Source organism: Miscanthus floridulus, chromosome 9 (assembly GCF_019320115.1).
Source record: "Miscanthus floridulus cultivar M001 chromosome 9, ASM1932011v1, whole genome shotgun sequence".
Taxonomy (NCBI): domain Eukaryota; kingdom Viridiplantae; phylum Streptophyta; class Magnoliopsida; order Poales; family Poaceae; genus Miscanthus; species Miscanthus floridulus.
Genome location: NC_089588.1, coordinates 102,029,704 through 102,051,904, shown reverse-complemented (window position 1 = coordinate 102,051,904; position 22,201 = coordinate 102,029,704). Strand labels below are relative to the sequence as shown.

Below are 22,201 nucleotides of genomic sequence, written 5' to 3'. Positions count from 1 at the left end.
AATTTGATTACAAATGAGTTATTATTGTATAACTTGAAATAGTTGAACTAATTAATCAAACTGTAAACTGAAATCTTGATATTAAAGTTAGATATTTTTGTGGAACCTAGAAAATCAGAAAACTAATAAGATAGTGTCATATGATTGCTAATATTTAGAAAATCACAGAACGTAATATCTAATAAAAAATGTTGCAAAAAAAATTGGCTACCACAGGGTTCGAACCCGGGAGCTCGATGTCAAACTCAAAGGGCCAGACCATTGCGCTATTCAAGTGGGTTCGTTAGTACTCGAGCGCAGTTTTAGATAAACTTTACGAGATCCGCATCGCCCATGCTTATGAGATCCCGTTTTACCCCTAAACTGTATCCCTTTTCTCCTTAGTGCATTTGGCTCCTTAGTGCATTTGGCTGATGCTGATGATCACCTTGGTTTTGCACTGAACATGGAACGGGGAAGGGGAACTGAACGAGGCACACAGTTTCAGAGACTTATGTGTATTGCAGTGACTGTGTGAATGGTCGAGGGAATTGTTCGCCTTGGCTTCCAAATCCTTGCTTCCTTTCTGTTGTGAATTCAGTGTATCTTTGGTTTATTCGGCACATTTATTCGAGCTATGATATTCCAGTCTTGAGCTTCTTTGTTCCTAAAAACGAATTGTAGCAGCAATGCATATCTGATGCAATATGTTTGCAGGATGGCTGAACAATTCCAAATGCAGTGTTGCTGTTTGGAATGGCCACCAAGTTGAGCTCTTAAAGAACACCCGTAATCAGAAAGGGATGAGGTCATATGTCATGTTCAAAGATGATACTCTCTCAGCAGGAGTTACTGGAGGGGCAGCCAAAGAAAATGCACATGAGGAAAGAATGGGCACTGATGAGTGATGACAGTGAAGGCTAAGGAGCCAAAGCATGAGCCGAAGCAAATAGTGATCGATTTTTCCTTGTTTTGTGGGCTTTGTAGGTGTCTTGATTGCTGTTATGGTTGCCTGTAAGTCGGCTTTGTATGAGACGATTTTTCAGAAATGCAAGATGGACAAGCTTTGTAATTGTAGTCCTAGTATTTGTTCAGAAATGATGTAATGACAATTAATCCTATGAAATGAAGATCGTTTTCAGAAATCACCAAGTATTTTTCACTGGTTGTATGCAGTTCATGTGGTCTGATTTGAAAGAGTCATGCTACAATTTAGGAATAATTTTGACAGGGTATTTTTCACTGGTTGTATGCAGTTCTGCATGAAAGTGGATACAATTTCAATAGAATTTGGACATATAGGTTGACACAATAGATAGGTAGCACTTAAGTTACAGTAACATAGGTCCAGATAACATGATAGGCCGAGATAACATGTCCAGATTACATGTTCAGATTACAGGTTCAGATAACATGTCCAGGGAAAACAAAACAGTAGTGCAGTCTAGGGACATGTCAGTGGTCCATACTAGAAATCAAAACAGTACGTCAAGGTCCATACTAGAAATCATCATCTTCATCGTCTAGGGACATGTCATCATTGTTATCATTGCCACCATCACTACAGTACTGCAGTACTGTCTCATCTTCCTCCTCATCCTCACTATCTTCACGAATAATAGGTTGCTTCTTGCTGCTTATAAGGTCTTGTAAATTTCCTTCAATTATACTGGCTTCTCCACCTTGAATATTGTGCGTAACCTCATTATCAGCCCCTGCTTGCACTACATGTTCAGTATCACAACAATAATCATCCTGATGCACATCATGACTGGCCTCATCTTTTTCAGCGACATCATAAATATTCCTATGTTCAAATTTCTGCACAACTCGCCAATCTTTACCTAAAGATGTGTCTTGCAGGTAAAATATCTTTTTCGATTGAGTTGCTAAGATGAAAGGATCAGTCTTGTACCATAATGACTGCACATTGATGGATTTGAAATGTCTGTCATCTCGAAGGCCTATCGTCTTGCCTTCTTGCTTGAACCAATAGCATCGAAATAGAACCACCGTCCGATGGACTTGAAGATTTGAGTTATATTGCAACTCAATTACCTCTTTAAGGACTCCATAAAAATCTATGTTGTTCCCATCATGTGAACCTTCAGTCATTACACCACTATTTTGTGTCAGAAGGAAATTCTCACGATCCACAGTGCTATACCGCACTCCATTAACCTTGCAAGCTGCACAAGTCTTAACTCACAGATCTAGACCACATGACAGTGCCCACAATCCTTCGCTAACTGATTCTGGATTCTCCTTGCGTTTGTTCTCAATCTGTTGCAACAAAAGTACTCAGTTAACCAATTACATATGGATACTAATGCATTTACTGAACCTAGAAACACAATGTGTAGTGACTTACATGGCACCTAAACCACTTTGCAAATCCTTGTTCAACCATTTTATCAACATCAAGTGCACCTTGCTGCTCAAGATCGTCCCTGTACAAGCTGCAGGGCAAAGTTAAGTCATAAGAATAATTTGAAAAATTAGAAATAAAACAAAAACTAATCCCCAAAACATCTAATAGATACTTACTCCAAATATTCCTCAGCTTCTTCATAATTATTTAGCACATACCAAACTAACTTATTGAGGTCAACTTCATCAATGTACTGGCTCCTATTAGATCCAACAAGAGTAACACCATGCTTAAAAACAAAGATGTCATCAGGCAATGGCATCTCTCCATCACTACCATCATCATGGTTAAATCTATTGTCAATATCCTCCATATACCTAGAACAAAAAGTCAAGGTGTCACTTGCCATATATGCCTCAGCAATTGATCCTTCTGGCCTAGCCCTGTTCCTTACAAAATTCTTCAAAGTGCCTAGCTGCCTTTCTATTGGGTACATCCATCCGTACTGAACAGGTCCTCTTAGCAGTGCCTCATCAGGAAGATGGACAGCCAAGTGCACCATGACGTCAAAGAAGCCAAGTGGAAAGATTTTCTCAAGCTTGCATAGGATCAATGGAATTTCTTCTTTTAGCCATTTGACAACATCAATCCTTAGATTTCTACTGCATAGTTCCCTGAAGAAGGTCCCGAGCTCTGCAACTGCTTCATATACATCCTTCCTCACCAGTCCTCTTAGGCCAGCAGGTATGATTCTTTGCAGGAGTATGTGGCAAGAATGTGTTTTCAGCTTTCCCTGCACCTTCGAACCATCTTCACTTATGTATCTTGCTAGGTTAGCCGCATATCCATCAGGAAACTTGATACCTTTGAGAAACTTGCAGAACTCGATTTTCTGATCCTTCCCCAAGACATACAGAGCAGGTGGAGCAGTGACTGAGTTGCCATGCTGCTGTAAGTGCAATTCAGGTCTTATGCCCATATCATGCAAATCTAGCCTAGCATTGGTTGTGTCCTTGGTCTTGCCCTGCACATTGAGTAATGTGCCAAGAATGTTTTCACATATGTTTTTCTCTATGTGCATCACATCGAGATTATGGGGAAGCTTCAAATGTTTCCAATATGGCAATCTCCACAACCCAACTTTGCGGCTATAAATCCTTGGACCCTCATTACGCTTCCTTTTATTTCCAATAATTTCAGAATGCTTCCCTGGCCTAGCATCTTTCACCTTCTCTAGCTCCTCTAGGACCTCCTCCAAAGTGAACTTGCCTGGCTGATCTTTGTTTTCACGCTTACCATCGAAAGCCAAGCTTCTCTGCCATGCATGTGTCCTTGGAAGGTAACGACGATGTCCAATGTAACATATTTTACTCCTTATTGCCCGATACAACGGATCCTTGTCGCAATGAATACATGCATAATACCCTTTTGTTGTTTGCCCTAATAACGTGCTCAACGCTGGAAAATCATGTATACACCATAGCACGGCAGCACGAAGGTTAAACTTCCGACCAGTACATGCATCGTAGGTACTGACACCCTTCCATAGATCGAGCAGTTCTTCAATTAGGGGCTCAAGGAACAAATCAAAATCCTTTCCTGGAGATTTTGGACCTGGGATGAGTAAAGACATAAAGCAGTTTGCTGGATTCACGCATTCCCATGGTGGGAGATTCAGCGGTGTCAGAAGCACTGACCACATACTGTACTGCGTACTCATGTTGCCAAATGGATTGAATCCATCGGTAGCTAAGGCAAGCCTCAGGTTCCTCGAATCATCTGCAAAGGTTGGTTCCCTCGTGTCGAACTCCTTCCATGCTTCTCCATCAGCTGGATGGCTCATTACATTGTTGACTGGTGTCCTCGTTTTCTTGTGCCATTGTGTTTCCTCAGAAGTGCGCTTTGAAGCAAAAATTCTTTTCAACCTTGGCAAAAGTGGAAAATGCCTCAATACCTTGTGTGGAACCCGCTTGTTCCCAGTTTCATCTAGACGCCTTGCATACTGGGCACACATTCTCTTTATAATACCTCTTCCAAAACAACACACAATTGTTCTTGCACACATGGATGTTTTTGAAACCAAGGCCCAGTTCTCCAAGATATTTCTTGGCCTCATCATATGATTTTGGCAACTCACTCTGAGGGTATCCTGATGACAACAACTTCAGCATTGTGGAAAATGTTGTATTGCCAATTCGATAACGAGACTTGATATACAACATCCTCACCAGAAAAGAGAATTTTGAATGGCTAGATCCCGGGCTAAGTGACTTCTTCGCATCTTCAAGGACTCTTCCAAACCTTGGTTGTTCTCCATCAGCCTCTGCCGCAGCATACAGATCTCGTATCATCTCTGGTACTCCGTGATCCTCATCATAATCATCATCGGCCACATCCACATGTATCCCAAAGTCATGATCACTTCCTTCGACCTCCTGCTCCAAATTTTCAACTACTACAGTATCTGCCGACTCCCCATGATGAATCCACCTGGTGTATGCAGCTGACATTCCATAAATGTGTATATGGTCATTTACATCATCCTGAGGCCATAAACTTTGATTAAGACATTTGCTGCACAGACAAAGTATGTGGCTGTCTTTGGGGTATCTTTCACTAACAAATTTCATGAACTCTTCAACTCCTTCCACAATGCAGGTGTGAATTGTGTCCCATAAATCCAGCTTCTATCCATCTGTTTTGAGAGTAAACTAAACCTTGCACTCAGTCCTAAAATTAGAGTAAACTCAACAAAATTCAAAAACACATCCAACACATGCATATATACAAAGAAATTCAAAAACAAATCAAACCTTGTACTGCTCTGTCCCACGTGCCGCCGCTGCTCTGTTTCACGATCACCGGCGCTCCTCTGTCCCACGCAAACCACTGCTGCCCTGTCCCACGCAAGTCGCCGCTGCCTGGCGCTGCTCTCCTCGCCCCACGATCGCCGGCGCTGCTCTGACCGCCCCACGATCGCTGATGCTGGTGCACTGACCCACGCGCGCCGCCGCTGCTCTATCCCACGAGCGCCGCTGCTACCCAGCACTCCTCTGCTCGTGCGCCACACGCTGCTCTACCAGCCCCACGCTTGTCGGCACTGCCGCACTGTCCCACGCGCACCGCCACTGGCCGGCGCTGCTCTCCTCGCCCCACGCTCGCTGGCGCTGCTCTCCTCGCTCCACGCTCGTCGGCGCTGCTCTGCCCGTCCAACACTCGCCGGCGCTGCTCTGCCCGCCCGATGATCGCCGGCGCTGATCTGCTGTGCTCGCCCGACGCTACTCTCACGGCGCGAGGGTTTGTCTGCGCCCACGTCCGTGCGATCATGGGTTTAGGGCCCATGAACTGTGATCAATTCAATTTAGGGAACCAAGTTTCAATTATCATGTTATACGTTTACAAATAGAAAAACATGCATGCCTTTATCACAAAACGGCGAGTGCTCTAGTGGTAACGCACTGACATGTCTAGCAGCAGGTCGCGGGTTCGAATCTCCCTGCGTGCGCTACTTTTTGGCAAAAAAAAGGGAGGCGGAAGGATGCAGGTCCAGCTGGACCGTGTGGGCCACGCTGCCCCACTTGTTCGCCGCCACGTCCTCAGGTTGAGACCCGCTGGTGGTACCGCATCGCCACGTCTTCGAGGTTGGGACCCAATGGTGGGACCACATCACCACGTCCTCGAGGTGGGACATGCTGGTGGGACCACGGCGCCACGTCCTCGAGGTGGTACACGAGCCAAACGATCTATGACGATTTAGTTTTGTTGTTTTATGACGATTCTTTTGTTTTCGTCATTATTCTTTGTGCCAAAGCTCCGTCACTTGTTACTTATGACAAAGCTGGAAATTTCGTCATAGAAAGCGCTTGTTCTGTGACGAAATTTGTAAGCGTCATGACTGAATCATCATTGATGAACACATTTCTAGTAGTGCATCGTGCCGACGGTTTTTCTTGCAGGTTTTGGAAACCTCCCCGTGCAGGGGAGGTTCTGCCAAAATTTTCAACTTTTAGTGATGTTGTTCTTCTTTTGCAGAGCAGGACCTATCGGAGGGGACCCGGAGCACCTCGGCGACCCTAATCGTCTTCGTCGGCGTTGCGGTCCTGTCTGCATAGCGCCGACTCGCCACTGCACCGACTCGCCACTGCGCCGCTAGCCTATCTCCACCGCCACCCTAGGTATAATTGAGCTCTCTTCGTTACCATTGTAGTACGTAGATCGGTGTAGCCCAGTTAGGCGTCTCCCGTCCGAAATAGATACGGTTGGAGGTATGCAGATCTCTGCATATCTATGACCGTATCTGTTTCGGATTGTCCACATTTTTTGGACAGCCCGCGGATGCGTAGATGGGTTAGTTTCCATGTTCTGCTCGGATCTGAGATGGAGTTTCGGCACCACCTCACTGTTGTTCTCCGGATACACACTCTCCCTTCCAGGACGTGTATCGGGAGAACAGCGGGGAGGTGCTGCCGAAATTCTATCTCGGATCGGAGTAGAGCATGGAAACTAACCTCATCTACGCATCCACGGGTGGGATTAGGACCTATCCTCACCTATTAGACAGTAGGCACGCCGTGCAGATGCAACTGATGGTTATATTACTCCAATATGTGTATATTCTAGAGGATGGATAACCGTGAGTGGATGTACTAGGAGGTGTCAGTCGACTTACTCGAGACCGAGGGACACGGCACCGGTTGAGGACACAGAGGTGGAGACATCAGAGAGGCAGAGGAGGTCGAGGGGTAGGCCTTGGCAGGAGCCGTCGACTGACCACGACCTTGGCTCGTCGCGCACTTCTAGGGACGATGACGTCCATCTGCCCACGGTGGGCAAGGATGCGGGTCCACAGATGTACGACGACGCCGTTCCACATGCATCTAAGGATAGGGTTCCGCACACATCCGAGGAGGGGGGAGGGGGTTCGACTTCCTCTTCAGCCTCGAAACCCTACTTGCGAGGTCCCAGCCAGCTCCCGAAGCGACCGATTGCACCCGAACGCCGCCCACTGATTGCACCCGAGGGGGATAAGTAAGTAACTTCATATGTTCTTCATTTGATATGTTGAAAAATCATAATAAGAGCTAATGTCAATGGGATCACTTGTGCAGGAACTGGATGCTTGTGGAGGAGGGGTCCCGGCTCACAATGTCAATGGGATCCTAGGACTTCTGTGCAGGGAACACTTCCCTGGTCTGGTGTCGATGTCAGAGGATGAGGACCCAGAGGTACACTCGTTCAACCACTACGCCCTTGTCACCACCGATGCTCCGCACAGAAACTTGGCGGATCAGGTGATTTCGGAGTTGTGGGTAAGCCTCAATTCATTGCATTCATTGGACATTCTTCAAATAAAATAATGGATACCTCGTGTCTTTATGCAGGACTTCTTCAGATGCTAGCCGGGCCAGGAGGCAAGGGCGTATCAGGTGGCTTACGCTTCCTGTAAAAGGCGTGTCTCGGACTTGTATTACGAGGCCCGCCTCCAGGCGCACGTTGACTACAACGCCACCTACCATAAGAGAAGAATCAACAAAACACAGGCGAGGAGACATACAGAGATTTTGACAAGGGAGCAGTACCTACAGGTAAATAGAAAACATCTCCTGTTGATTTATTTTGAGATTAACTTCCTAATTTGATCTTCTGATGGCTTGTAGGCGATTCCAAGCTGGTGCGCCACCCACCCCGATTGCTGGGCTGCTATACTGGACAAATGGCTGGACGCGGACTAGCAGAAGGAGCACCAGGAGAAAAGCGACCAGCGAGCGCTGATGCCAGGTGCCCCTCACCATCAGGGCAGTGCCAGCCTCAGCAAGTATGCAAAGACATATGTAAGTCTGCACCATTTGTCTAATCTAGCCGCGCTCAATTCTGCATGATTTCTAACCACGTGTTGTTGTCTTTCTCGCAGTCGGCGGCGCACGGTGGCCAGCCAATTGGCCAACTCATGGCGTATGCTCTGGCCCACATGGGCCCGGCAAGGTCCAACATCGAGTACAACCCGTATGCAGGCCCAAAGGCATACACCAACTCCAGCGTCCACACCCGCCTCACTTCTTACACGGAGGCGGCAAGGTCAGTCCATGGGCCGGCCTATGATCCGAGGATCGAGGAGCGCCTTGATCCTGAGATCGCGATGCGGGTGGGGGAAGGCAAGAAGCATGGGCAGTTCTAGCTTGTCAACGACGTCCTCAACACGGGCTCTACTCCTCCTCTGAACCGCCTTCGAGCAGCGAGCACGAGCTCTTGCGTGCCCATAAGCCAACGGCCGACAACGGTGGCGGCACTCCAGGTAAGTATTCCAGTTTCATTCGTCGTTCTTTGACTTTTACGTTCCTTAGCTCTGCAATATTGAAACATTGGGGTCAAATGTTGCAGGCCCAGCAGGAGGCCCAGGAAGCTGAGCGGGCGGCTGAGCGGGCCGAGCGGGAGGCCGAGCGTCAGAGGCTACAAGCTGTTGAGGCCCAGCAAGAAGGTTTGCTCAGGTTCGTGCAACAACTTGGTGAGCAACAAGGTTGGCAGATCCCACTACACCTGCTTGCACCACAGCCACCACCACAGGCTACTCCGGTGAGTATGTTTTACTTTCTGTGCTCATGCTTAGTGTCAAACCTAGAGATGGCCTTCATGCCGGATTTGTTGATGTGTGGGCCTTCGTGCCAGGTTAGTTGATGTGTCGGCCTTCGTGCGGAAATGTGGTTGTCGGCCTTCGTGCCGACGTTTTTCTTGCAGGTTTTGGAAACGTCCCCGTGCAGGGGAGGTGCTGCCGAAATTTTCAACTTTTCTTTAAACTCCATACATTTTTATCTTGTCACTCACGTGCAATATCTTCTTTTTTGTGCAGCGGACATCGGGGGCGGCGTCGAACCAGGTTGGAGGGTTGCCAGCATCGCAAGTCGGGCCATCTGCACCCCGACCGTCGCCGGGATCACACGCTGGGGTGCAGTCGCCGTGAGCCGCTTGCGGAGTAGTTTCTATGTATCGAACTTGTGAACTTGTGGACTATGAACTTGTGGTTTGTAATAAATTGTGGATTTCAGACAAATTTGGTCGTTTGTAATATATAAATGTGGTTTGTAATTTATTGTTGTTGAATTGTGGTTTCTATTATATATATATGCATTGTTGTTTAAATGGAAAAGCAAAAAACAAAAAAAAATTAGAGGTGGCTTTGCCGAGTGCAATGACCATTGCACTCGGCAAAGAAAATTTTAAAAAAAAAATAAAAAACACGCTTTCCGAGTGCAATGGTCATTGCACTCGGCAAAGAAAATTAAAAAAAAATAAAAAACACGCTTTGCCGAGTGCCGGTGCTGTGGCACTCAGCAAAGAGGTTGAAAAAAAACAGATTTCTTTGCCGAGTGCCGGAGCTGTGGCACTCGGCAAAGAGTTTTTTTTAAAAAAACCGACGGCGTCAAATCTTTGCCGAGTGCCCGCACGGCACTCGGCAAAGCCTTTGCCGAGTGCCCGAAATTTGGCACTCGGCAAAGCAGCCTTTACCGGAAGGGGACTCGACGGAGGCTCTTTGCCGAGTGTTGCACTCGGCAAAGGCTTTGCCGAGTGCAAAGCTGCCTTTGCCGAGTGCAACAGGCACTCGGCAAAGAGCCCGCCTCCAGTAGTGGGTAGAGAAAATTCAATAAAAAGTGCTTGTGAATTAATTCAGTGATTGCAGAAAATTTACAATGGTAACGAAGCTCAGTTCCTTTTACACTCTTTGTTTATTTTTCTTGCTTGGTATATATTCTGTTAATATGTTTATCTCCCACTACTATATCAAATGTTTATTGTCAGGGCTGGTCTGGGCTTTCAGCTGTTATAGAACACTGTGAAGTCCTTGATACTAAAACTAATTCCAGGATACAAGTAATAAGTTTCCATTGAAGCGCAGACTACAGAACATAATTTTAATGTAGTACCATTGCTTAATATCTAAGATTTTCCATTTTTTAGGTTCTTGGAGGCCAAAAAAATTCAGCTACATGAAATAATTGATTGCATTCAAGCTACTCGCCAAAGACCAACCTAAGGTGATGCTGAAGAAGCTGCGGAATGGTGAGCAAGATGGTGAAGATAATGATCCTTAGTATATGGCGCTTGTGAGTGTGGTCGTTGTGGTGATGTGCTGCGTTTGTTGGATTGTAGTTATCTGTTTTGGCTTTATTTGCTGGTCGGAGGAAGTCTGTAAGTTGGTACTTCTGTATGCCTGCTTTTGCCCTCCCAATATATGGCTGCTGAATAATAAGGCTTATATTGCTGGGGAGCTTTTAGGGTAAGGTTGTTTTCGTTTAGCTCTTAGTGGTTTGCCTTCAGAACTATCTTAAAGATGCTGTGTTTCCATTATCTGTTAATGGAAGTGTGGGTTACCTCGATTCAAAAAATGTGGTAAACTAGCCCTATGTTGAATTAGATTGTTTTTCCAACTCTACCATCGTTCTTGCTTTCACAACTAGAACGAGGTTCTTTGCCGAGGGCCGGATACGCTCGGCAAAGAAGCCTTTGCCCTCGGCAAAGGCTTTGCCGAGAGTTGCTCTCGGCAAAGGCCGGTTGGCACAGTACCTCACGGCAAAGGCTACTTTGCCGAGAGCCGCATCTCGGGCTCTCGGCAAAGGATTTGCCGAGGGTTAGCCGGCCATCGGCAAAAAATTTCACCTTGACGGCGAGAGGTCACGGTAAAGTTGATCTTTGCCGAGAGCCTTAGAAAGCTCTCGGCAAAGAATTTCTGAATTTTTTTCCAAAAAACTTTGCCGAGCGTCTGTCAGAAGAGCTCTCGGCAAAGAATATTGACAATTTTTTTTAGACATTTTTTTGCCGAGAGCTATGGCTCAGCTCTCGGCAAAGGCTTCCTCTTTGCCGAGCGCTATGGTCATGCGCTCGGCAAAGCTGGGATTCTGTGTGTTCCAGAATTCCCAGCTTTGCCGAGGGCATGACCATAGCCCTCGGCAAAGCCACAGCCAGTTTCAAATTTTTTTTTGTTTTTACATTTCCAGTCAACAAATAAACATATATATGACATCCACATCACAATAAGCACATCCACATATCAATAACCACATCCACATCACATAATTCACATCCACATCACATAGAAGTCTCGAAGTTCGAAGTCACAAACAAATCTCGACACATAGACAACCACAAGTGTAAAGTTCGACAAGCAACATAAACAAGAGGCATAGGAGGCGCCAAACTGGTCACGGCGACGGTCCGGGCTGAGAAGGCGCCGTGTGCGATCCTGGGGAGTTGACGAGGAGAAGGTTAGGGTCGTTCGACGCCGCCGACTGACGCTACACAAACAAAGAAGATGCAGAACGTGTTAGACAACATAAATAGATAACCAAGCACTACATGTACTTTTTACCACCATGACCACACCACCACCAACCACGCGACACCACCACCACGACCACACCACCACCACCACCACGCCACCACCACACTACTACTACCACCACCAACAAGCACACCACCACGCCACCACCACCACCACCACCACGCCACCACCACGCCACCACAACCACACCACTACTACCACCAACAACAACCACACCACCACGCCACCACCTCCACCAACCACGCAGCCACCACCACCACCAACCATGCCGCCGCCACCACCCACCACCATCACCACTAGCACTAGGTTTCACTAGGTTTTACTAGGTTTCACTAGGTTTGACATTTAGAGAAACTAAAATATTTGTCATACTCACCGGAGTAGAATCAAGCTGAGGTGGAGGTGTAGCCTGCAGCTGACCGAGCAGGAACTGTGGGACCGTTCCACCTTGGGTCATCGCAAGACCCCGCACGTAGGAGAGCACCTCTGCCAGCTGCCGCTAATCCTGCTCCTGCTTGGCCTCTAAAGCTGCCAGCCTCTGCCGCTCGAGCTCCCGCTCGGCCTCCAAAGCTGCCAGCCTCTGTCGCTGCTGCTCCCGCTCGGCCTCCATCGCCTGCAGCTGTGCCTGCAACATTTGACGCCAATGTTTCAAGATTGCGGAGCTAAGGTATGTAAAAGTCAAAGAACTAGGAATGGAAGAGAACACTTACCTGGAGTGTCGACACCACGGTCGGGCGCTGGCGTATGGCCGGCATTGAGCTCGTGCTCGCTGCTTGGATCTGGTGTAGTGGAGGAACAGAGGTCGTGTCGAGGACACCGTCGCCAAGCCAGAACCGTCCGTGCTTCTTGCCTTGCCCCACCCTCATCACGAGCTCTGGATCAAGCCGCTCCTCGGTGGTCGGGTCGTAGTCTGGCCCATGGACTGACCTTGCCATCTCTGTGTACGCAGAGATGCGAGGGGCAATGCTGGCGTTGGTGAACGACTCGGCAGGGACTTCCGGGGTCCAGTCGGTGGCGGCCGTCGCCTTGCCCAAGTGGGACAAGGCATATGCCTTGAGGTGACCACAAGGGCGGCCACCATGTGACGCCGACTGCGAGAAAGACAATAACATTGTTAGATTTGTTGCAGAATTGAGTGTTAGGTTAGAGAAATGGTTTCGCCTTACCCAAGCTTCTGAGAATTCAGAGAGGTTGCGGCTGCCTTGATGGTGTGGTACTCCTTGCATCAGCAAACGGCGCTCGCGTGCTTCATCATGCTCCTTCTTCTAGTCCTGGCTGAGCCACATGTCCATAATCCTCTCCCAGGCATCCAGATGCCGATTGCACCAATTTGGAATCGCCTACAGGCCATCAAGCAAATGATATATCAGAAGATCAAATTAAGGAAACTTAATCTCAGAAGAAATCAATAGTAATGTTCCGTATTTACCGCAAGGTACTCCTCCTTGGTCAGCACCACCTGTCTTGCCTCGTCCTTTTTGATGCTATGCCCTTTGACCTTCGCGTAGTGCCAAATGTGTGCCTGATGACGCACGTCGTGAATCATGTCCGTGACGCGCTTCTTACAAGAAGCGACCGACACCTGGTACGCCCTGTGCTCCTTGCCCTCCTCGATTCTAAAGAAATCCTGCATAAAGGCGCGAGGTATCAATTACTTATTAGAAGAATGCCCAATGAATACAATGTATCTGTGGCTAAAAGAATACAATGTGTGTCTAAAAGACTTAACGATAGGTCCCTGACGACCCGCTCCGCCTTGTTCCTGTATCTGTGGCCACTACGATCCATGGCATCGGTGGCCAATTCGTAGTGGTCGAACTGAGTGGCTGGCTCAAACATGTCTGGGCTCACCTCCGCCAGGCCAGGGTAGTCATCCCTGCACAGACCTCCTAGGATGCCATTCACTTTGCGTGCCTTGGCTCCAGTCTCCACAAGTTTCCAGTTCCTGCACAAGTGATTACAAAAAGTATTAGTTTGTATTTTAATTTTCAACATTTCAAATGAAGAAGTTTCGAGCACATCTTAAGTTACTTACCTATCCCCATAGGGTGTGATCAGCGGGCAGGCCGCTTCAGGTATTGGTCGACGTGGGAGCTTCGCGGGACCATGCAATTACACTATCGACACACCAGAGGAAGTGGATCCCCCTGCAGTCGCCTCGTCCCCTACAGTCGGCTCGTCCCCTGAGGTGGAGGAGGACCCCCTGCATCCGCATGCTCCATCGTGGCGGCAGGCTCCTCCACGGCCGGACGCCTGTGGTTCCTCCGCCTCGGCACCGGCTCTGGAGGCTGAACCGATGCCTCTGGCTCCTCCTGGCTGGCGTAAAGAGACTGGACGGACCTCCTGGGTGGCATCTCCTACATTAAAAAAGAACAAAACAATTAGCATATATAAACGATACATAATTAGAAAGAGATGCAAAATGAAGATAATTACATGCAAAATGAATATAATTACAAAAAACAGATAATATTACATGTATTAGAAACGATCTCCATGATCGGGATTAGCTGGATTGTACATATCGTCATCGCTATCAACCATGTCCAAATCTTCATCCGCCTCCTCATCATCACTATCAACACCTAAGTGTAATCGGTCAAGGAACACTATGTCCTTTGGATTTTCCACCTCATCTCCAGAGTCCTCGTCCACAACCCTTTTGATGTCTGTCTCCATTTTGACTAGCCTAGTTAAGTCTATCTCAAAGCTCCCTTGTAGCCCCTCTTCGTGTTGATAGAACTCTCCGTCATGTGTTTCTGGGTTCAAGTTGTAATCTTCATCGTTTGGGAGAGGTAGACTACCGTGCGGCGATATTGTGTGAATAACATACCAACCCTTAAGGTTTTCCTTGGTTTGGCAAGCATATGGACTATAATAGACTTGCTTGGCTTGTGTGGCCACAATCCATACATCATCACCTTCATAGACGGAATCATGTCGAGTCTCGACTAGCCCAAGATGAGGGTACTGTCTCGATACCTCAGGATCAAACCACCGGCATTTGAATATGACAGGACTAAAAGGTTCGGCTCCACGAAACTGGAGTTCGTATATTTCTTCAAGTATCCCATAATAGTCCTTGCCATCAGTTCCGGGCGTCATAACTCTGGTATTTATGGTCCTTCGATGCGGCCGACTCTGCTTGTAGCTTGTTGTGTGAAAGCGATACCCATTGACGTCATAAACGTTACATGACATGACCCTAAAGTTGAAGCCATCGGCAACCTGCCGCAATTCGGCACTTATAGACGCACCCCTGTAGCACTACAAAGTCAGGCTAGAGCGTTATGTTATTCACACAAACGACCAACTTGAAATCAAGAAACAAGGGGGAAGTTGGACGGTACCTTCTTTTGGAACCAAGAAATGAAATCCCGCTCCTTAAGAATGGTATCAACTTCATGAGGGCGAGGTCGCCTTGATTGACGCCAGAATAGATTAACAAATTCCCTGTGTAGACAAGAAACATGACGGGGTTGGATGCAGAATAGGGACGGTGTAAGTAACAAGTTCGTTGAGAACTTACTCGATATACGGCGCCACTTCATCTAGGTTGGCCAACAAATATAGCATGATACTGCGCCACTCTTCATTGCTCAAGGTCTTTGGGCTCAATGCACTCGCTCTTCCGAGTGACCCTTTCAAAAGGCTGAGGGTAGATTTATTTTTGTCCTCATTGTAACGAGCCGGTCGATTATGCACGCTAGGAAGGTTGCCCTTATAGTATGTTGTTGTGAAGTTTAACACCTCCTCGTTAATGAACGCCTCTGCCATGGAAGCCTCAATTTTGGCTTTATTTCCACATTTCTTGCGAATAGTCTTTAGACATCTCTCGATTGGATAGCACCAGCGGTTCTGCATGGGCCCCCCATTCGTGCCTCATACGGGAGGTGCACAATCAAATGCTGCATCGACAGGAAGAAGCCGGGTGGAAATGTCTTCTCCAACTTACAGATCAACTCAGGGGCTCTTTTTTTCAAGTCAGCCACCACGTTTCGAGATAACTCCTTGGCACAAAGCTGGCTGAAGAAATAGCTCAAGTCTGCCAGCACGACCCAGACATGCTCAGGGACGAAGCCTCGAACCATCGACGGAAGAAGGCGCTCAATCCATATGTGGAAGTCGTGACTCTTCATCCCTAAGACTCGGCCAGTAGAATGGTTGGCCCCCCTCTTAAGATTCGCTGCAAACCCATCAGGAAACATTAAGTCCTTGATCCATTGGACTACAACCGTCCTGTGCTTCTTTTGCAAGACGTAATCGCCCCTAGGCCTTCTCCATGTCTTGTAGGCTCTTGGTGGTCGCATCTCTAGGTGTGGTCTATCGCATAGCCTTGCTAGGTCCGCTCTAGCCTTAGGGTTGTCCTTTGACTTGTCAGTGTCCATGAGTGTTGCCTAGAGAGCTTCGGCGACATTCTCCTCAGTGTGCATTACATCAATGTTATGTGGCAGGGCCAGGTGCTTAAAATAGGGAAGCCTCTCCAAGCCCGACTTATGAGTCCACATATGTTGAACACCATACCCCACGAAACCAACTCCGTCTTCCTTGGCGACAAGACCATCTATCTGAGCAAGAACCTCGGCGCCAGTTATCTTCTGCGGTTCAGGGTCTGTCGCTACGACACCTTTCGTAAAGTTCTTAATGTCTCGTCTGAATGCATGGTCAAGAGGGAGGAATTGTCGATGTTTGTTGAACGAGGAAAACTTGCCACCACTCTTCAACCTAATGAACTGTAGAGCTGCCTTGCATACTAGGCATGGGAACTTCCCGTGGACACACCAGGCGCTGAATAGACCATACGCCAGAAAGTCATGCATCGAGTAGTGGTACCAAACGTGCATTGTGAAGTTCCTCTTTGTAGCACGGTCGTATGTCAGTACCCCATGATCCCATGCACGGATCAACTCATCAATCAAAGGCTCCATGAACACACCCATATGTTTCCCTGGGTGACCAGGAATTATCAGCGACAAGAATATGTTCTGACGTTGAAGAAGGACACCGGGGGGAGATTGAGGGGGATAACGAAGATTGGCCAACAAGTGTATGGGGCCGCCATCATTCCAAAAGGATTGAACCCATCTGTTGCAAACGCAACACGCACATTACGAGCCTCTAGAGCTTTGTCAGCATAAATGCCATCAAATGTTTGCCATGCTTCACCATCTGATGGATGTACCATCTTATCAGGATTGTATCGGATGCCATTTTTGTGCCATGTCATCTGTTTCGCGGACTCCTCGCTCATGAATAGCTGTTGGAGTCTCGGTATGAACGGAAGGTACCGTAGGACTTTCATGGGGATTCCAAGCTGCTTCTTCTGCCCATCACTAGATTCTACCTCCACATACCTAGAGGACTTACACTTTGGACAGTACTTTGCTTCCGCATGTTCTTTCTTAAAGAGGACGCACCCATTCTCACAAGTGTGTATCTGCTCATACAGCATCTTAAGAGCTTTGAGGAGCTTCACTGACTCGTACATGTTCTTCGGCAGCGCGTGATCTACCGGAAGCAGGGTCCCAAAAACTGCCAGCATACTATCGAAGCAGTCTCGACTCATGTTATTCATGGACTTTAACCCCATTAAGCGTCCAATGGCATCGAGTTGAGAAACATTTGTCTTGTCATGAAGGGGCCTCTTAGCCGACTCCATCATGCGATAGAATGCCCTTGCGGTTTCCTTTGGCTCCTGCTCCTCAGTTTCGTCCGTACATCATTCACCGAAGTGTGCTTGGTGGAATGGTACCCCGCTATCACTATCAAACTCCTCCAAGCGTGGCCTCAATGCCTCATCTCTAATACGATGGCCTTCACCATGGCACACCCACTGGATATAGTCTAGTGTAAACCCAAACTTGCAAAGATGTTCCTCAATGACCTTCCTGGTTTTCCTATTCCTGTTTGCACATTTACTGCAGGGACACCACACCTCTGTCACTGCTTGAGCACCCACACCAAATGCTTTGTCCAAGAAATCCTCAGTCTTCTGTATCCATTCACGAGTGACCTGATTCTGACTACGGCGGCCCATGTACATCCAATCATGGTTATCCATCATCTACCATATATATAACAGAGTAATATAACCATCAATAGCATATGCACCACTTGCCTACTATCTAATAGGTAGGGATAGGTCCTAATCCCACCCGCGGATACATAGATGAGGTTAGTTTCCATGCTCCGCTCCAATCCGAGATAGAATTTCGACAGCACATCCCCGCTGTTCTCCCGATACACGTCCTAGAAGGGAGAGTGTGTATCCGGAGAACAACAGGGAGGTGCTACCGAAACCCCATCTTGGACCGGACCAGACCATACAAACTAAACCATCTACGTATCCGTGGGCTGTCCAAATAACATGGACAATCCGAAACAGATACGGTTGCAGATATGCAGAGATCCGCATACCTACGACCGTATCTCTTTTGGATGGGAGACGCCTAACTGGTTTACATGATCTAGCTAGGGTTACGGACAAAGGGCTTATACCTAGGGTGGCGGTGGAGTGGAGAGGTGACGCGGTGCAGGCAGACCCGAAGGAAGACGCTCGGGGTACTCCGGGTCCCCTCCGTCGGGCTCTTCTCTGCAAAACAAGAAACATAATTTATAAGTTCAAAATTTCGGTAGAACCTCCCCTGTACGGGGAGGCTTCCAAAACCTGCAAGGAAAAAGATGGCATGATGGCCGACATCCACAATTTCGGCACGATGGCTGACACAGCAACATATGGCACGATGGCCAACACATCCACAAAAGGCACGAAGGCCCACTAATCCAGAAATGGCACAAAGGCCAGCAACAGGCGGAAGGGAGGCTTTACCTTGGGTGGCAGTGTAGTCGGGCAACGTGGAGTCGGGATCACCCTCGTCTTTGGCTAGATGTGGGGAAAACAGCAACGACCGCTCGGCGTGACGTGACGACGTAGGGGTGTGACGGTCGTCGGCCTCTCCTTCTCCCCTCCTCTCTTCTCTCTTCCTCTTCTCCCCTGCTCTCCTTCTCCTCTCCCTCTCCTTCTCCTCCTCTTCTCCCCTCCTCCTCCCTTCTCCCCTGCTCCTCTTCTTCTCCCCTTCTCCTTCTCCTCTCTTCTCCCTTCCTCCTCCAAATGCTCTCTGCACGGCCGGCAGGGGCGCATGGGGCCGGCCAGGGGCGCGCGGGGCCGGCCGGGGATGCGCTGGTCGTGGGGGTGGGCCACCGGCGGGCATGGCCGGGGGCGGCGGCGGTGGCCGACCACCGGGCGAGGCGGGGACGACGCGGCCCCGACGACGACGGCGCTCGGTGGGCCGGGCTGCTGCTTCGGCGGCGCGGTGACGGGGCGGGGGCCGCCTCCGGCGGTGCGGGGATGGGGCGGGGGCGGGCTACGGCGGTGCGGTGACGGGGCGGGGGCGGGGGAGAGGCTGCGGCGGCGTGGGGGACCGGCGGCGGCGGCGGGATGCGGCGGCGAGAGGAAGGGGATGCGGGGCGCGCGGGCGAGAGGAAGGGCTGAGTGGGCCGTTAGGGTTTTCCAGCCTGGTCTATGTGATCACATGTGGAGATGTCTGGGTTTTAGGCATCGAACATCGCAACTTGCTTGAAACCCACTCAATTTTTTATCATAGCCTATACATGCGATGAAATGACACCTCGACAAGTTTCATGAATTTCGGACTTCGTTTCCATTTTATATAATTTAAAAATACTTTACACGCAAGTTCCTCGCCGTGTTCCGTGAAAACGATGCGCCAAATTTGGCATCTATCATTGGATACGGTCTCACACCACATGCAATACCATGAATATGATTTTTTGAATCACTCAATTCCAATATTCGTTGCACGTGCAGTTCAAATTTGAATTACCGGGAAGAATTCAAGTAAATGAAATAAACTTATTAAATATAGCTAATAAAATAAAAAAAGCTCCAAATTTTAATATGTACTTTAAGGTACAACAGTAAACCAAGGGAAAAAATTTGGAAGCAAAAAAAGCGAAAAAAAAATTTGCCGAGGGCACAGAAACGACACTCGGCAAAGTAATTCTTTGCCGAGGGCCAAATTCTGACCCTCGGCAAAACAGAAGGCAGGTGAAGGCCATTTGCCTGCCATCACAGGTTTACCGACGGCCATGTTTTGCCGAGAGCCGGACCTCGGCAAAGATAAACTTTTGCCAACGGCCTTTCTTTGCCGACGGCCGGACCCTCAGCAAAGGGCCCGGTTGCCGAGAGGAATTCTTTGCCGACGGCCTGGCCCTCGGCAAATATGGTTTTGCCGAGGGCTGACTCTCGGCAAACCTTTCTTTGCCGAGAGCCCAACATTTGGCTCTCGGCAAAGACGCTGGCTCTTGGCAATGGGCCTGTTTCCGGTAGTGTTTGTTAGTTTCTATTGGCATCTCACTGGGGCACATTTAAAGTGTATGTCACTATCTACACAGAAAGAAAGGAATCTAAATAAGTTTCTCATCAGTACATAATATGATAACTAGTTTTATGTGCAAAAAAAATATGATAACTAGTTTAATCCCATACTAGAAATTTAGATAGAAAGAATGGAAGACACATTGTGTAGCACCCGGTTTTAAGAACAAAACCAGATACACACCATATGTGAGTCCAGAAAGTCAAATCTCACATATAGCTACAAATAAGAGTAACATCGAAAGACAATGCTTAATATATAACGTACTTAGTATAAAGAACATAACCTTAGATAGCAAACAACGGAAAGACAACTCCAATCTTCGGGTGAAGACTCCAATTTCACAAGGACAACTGACTGGTTGATCACAAGCCTAATTTCTCTAAACTCTAACAATCTGGTACCCATCCGGGATTTTTATCCAAATAATTGAAAAAAATAAAGCAAGCGTTATTACATGTCGTACTCAACAAATATAACATGGGGTTCATGAGGCTCAAGAGGCTGACACTGGTTTAACTGCGATTAGCTTTTAATTGTCACAATTTTAGCAAAAGAGTGGCAACAAGTTTATCACCAGCCCATGTAAACACATGATCAAGTAAACATGAATAATGAACAGCATAAACAGTAATCATTAGCGAGCATCTTTATTATCAGTATCATCAGTGTTCATCATCTATTTTGTAAATGTTCCAAGGTGTAAGGAAAATGGACCCTAGGCCCATTTACTTTGGATTTTGGTGTTTGATGACCAACACAATCAAATTGGTCTAATGAATTTGCAAGTGATTGTTTTGTAGTTCAATAGGGTGCAAGATGTGACTTGGATAAAGGCAACGTGATGATCCGATGATCAACACCATAAGCAAGACCTTAGAAGCATAAGAGAAGACCCAAGATATCAAGCAAAGTTCAAGCATGAAGATAGGAACCAAGCCGTACGCAAGATCATGAAGAAACAAGCTCACAGAAGTGACCGGATGCTGGACTGGACGCTGGTAGCACAGTGTTCGGACGCTCCGATCAATAGGCATCAGCAGTAGCGACCGGACACTGGTGGCAGATCGACCGATCGTAGGACAGCAGAGTACGGTCGAGTACAGAGAGGTTCTAGAGCGGCGAAAATGCGACCGGACGCGTCTGGTGGCATGTGACCGGACGCTGGTAGCGTCCGATCTGTTGATCGTGGCTCCAACGGTCGGGACGACTGGACGCGTCCGGTCAGGACATGATCAGCGTCTGGTCAGTAGCAGAAAAGTGGGATTTCGACCCCAACGGCTACTTTTTCAGTGGGGCTTATAAATAGACCCCCCAACCGGCCAAATGAAGTGTGTGGAGCTGAGGAAACATACCAGGGGTGTTCATACACCATTTTAGTGATCTCCACATGCATAGTGCTTAGTGTTTCATTAGGTGATTAGTGTAGGTGCTTTGCGAAGTGCTTAAGTCGATTAGACCACCGCTTATGCGCTTGCTCTAGGTTTAGGCCTAGTGTTTAGTGAGGTTTGCATACATCTTACCACTCGATGCTTGCGCACACCATTGTTGTACATCGGAGGGGCTTGTAGTCTTGCGAGATCACACCAACCGTGTTTGTGATGTGGCCGCCATCGTGTACCGGAGGGAACAAGGCCCGTGGTGTTTCGGCCGGAAGCTTGATAGTGAAGACAGCGGGGAGCATCTGGGAGAGGCTTACCAGAAGGCACGTCGGAGACCCACTTGCGCGTGGGGAAGGCCCAAGGCTATCCACGGAGTTACCCGACCGGAAGCTTGGCCCTTGCGAGGGATTTCTTGCGAGGGGCTCCAACGAGGACTAGGGGGAAGCTTGCGCGCTTCTAGATACCTCAGTAAAAATACCGGAGACATCGATGGGAGTTTGCATATCTCTACCTTGCTCTTTAGCTTCCGCATTTACATTGATTGTATTACTCCTTTTGCGGTAGAGATGGCAACACACTAGCAAAACCGTAGTTGCACATTTAGATAGTTTATCTTTTGCATAGGTTTTGCTAAGGTTAGAAATAGAGGCCACAGTTTAGAGTTAGAATTTGAAGTTGCCTAATTCACCCCCCCCCCCTCTTAGGCGTCACGGTCCCCTACAAGTGGTATCAGAGCCGG

The 22,201-nt window shown here is 48.0% G+C and overlaps 2 pseudogenes; one reads left to right on the top strand and one right to left on the bottom strand.

The window, feature by feature from the left end:
* Positions 1–22,201, top strand: part of LOC136480434 (putative serpin-Z5) — a 106,942-nt pseudogene that overhangs the window by 10,185 nt on the left and 74,556 nt on the right.
* LOC136482489 (uncharacterized) lies at positions 1,480–2,389 on the bottom strand (annotated as a pseudogene).